This window comes from Etheostoma spectabile, chromosome 12 (genome assembly GCF_008692095.1).
Source record: "Etheostoma spectabile isolate EspeVRDwgs_2016 chromosome 12, UIUC_Espe_1.0, whole genome shotgun sequence".
NCBI classification, from domain to species: Eukaryota; Metazoa; Chordata; class Actinopteri; order Perciformes; family Percidae; genus Etheostoma; species Etheostoma spectabile.
In genome coordinates, this window is record NC_045744.1 from 32,355,872 (window position 1) to 32,356,286 (window position 415).

Below are 415 nucleotides of genomic sequence, written 5' to 3' on the forward strand. Positions count from 1 at the left end.
CTGACTTCTCTTACAAAATGAGATTGTACAAGCTCTGCACTATATGTATAATTTGTTATTATATGTTTTACAGCAACTTTTCCTGTCAACCCTCGGTGGTTGTACTAAAGGTGATGCCATCGCGGGAAATTGAAGTTCTTCTGCGTGATGTTCATAAAAAATTTATTTTGTAAATGTGTTAATTTTTATTATTACATGTCGAACTTTTGTTTATTTTTTTATAGGCCAGCTGAGAAGGACTGAGCCGTGAAACCATGGAACCCCTTTTTAATTTTTTTAGTAATATATATGTATATCATTTTTTTAATGACTTATTTTGCACACACTTTACAAACATCTTATTTATCTTGCACTACATTTGCAGTAAATCCTAATCTATTTTGTATATTTTTAGTTGTTTGAATATTAAAGTTTT

General features: G+C 29.4%; 1 protein-coding gene and 1 long non-coding RNA gene across 2 annotated transcripts in view; both read right to left on the reverse strand.

Annotated features, from left to right (window-relative positions):
• Window positions 1–415, reverse strand: part of stx12l (syntaxin 12, like) — a gene marked incomplete in the record, with an annotated part of 146,461 nt that overhangs the window by 122,097 nt on the left and 23,949 nt on the right.
• Window positions 1–415, reverse strand: part of LOC116698486 (uncharacterized) — a 6,997-nt gene that overhangs the window by 2,607 nt on the left and 3,975 nt on the right. The window contains exon 2 of the long non-coding RNA XR_004334222.1: window positions 30–32. This is a non-coding gene — a long non-coding RNA (uncharacterized LOC116698486). The remainder of the gene's footprint in view (window positions 1–29; window positions 33–415) is intronic.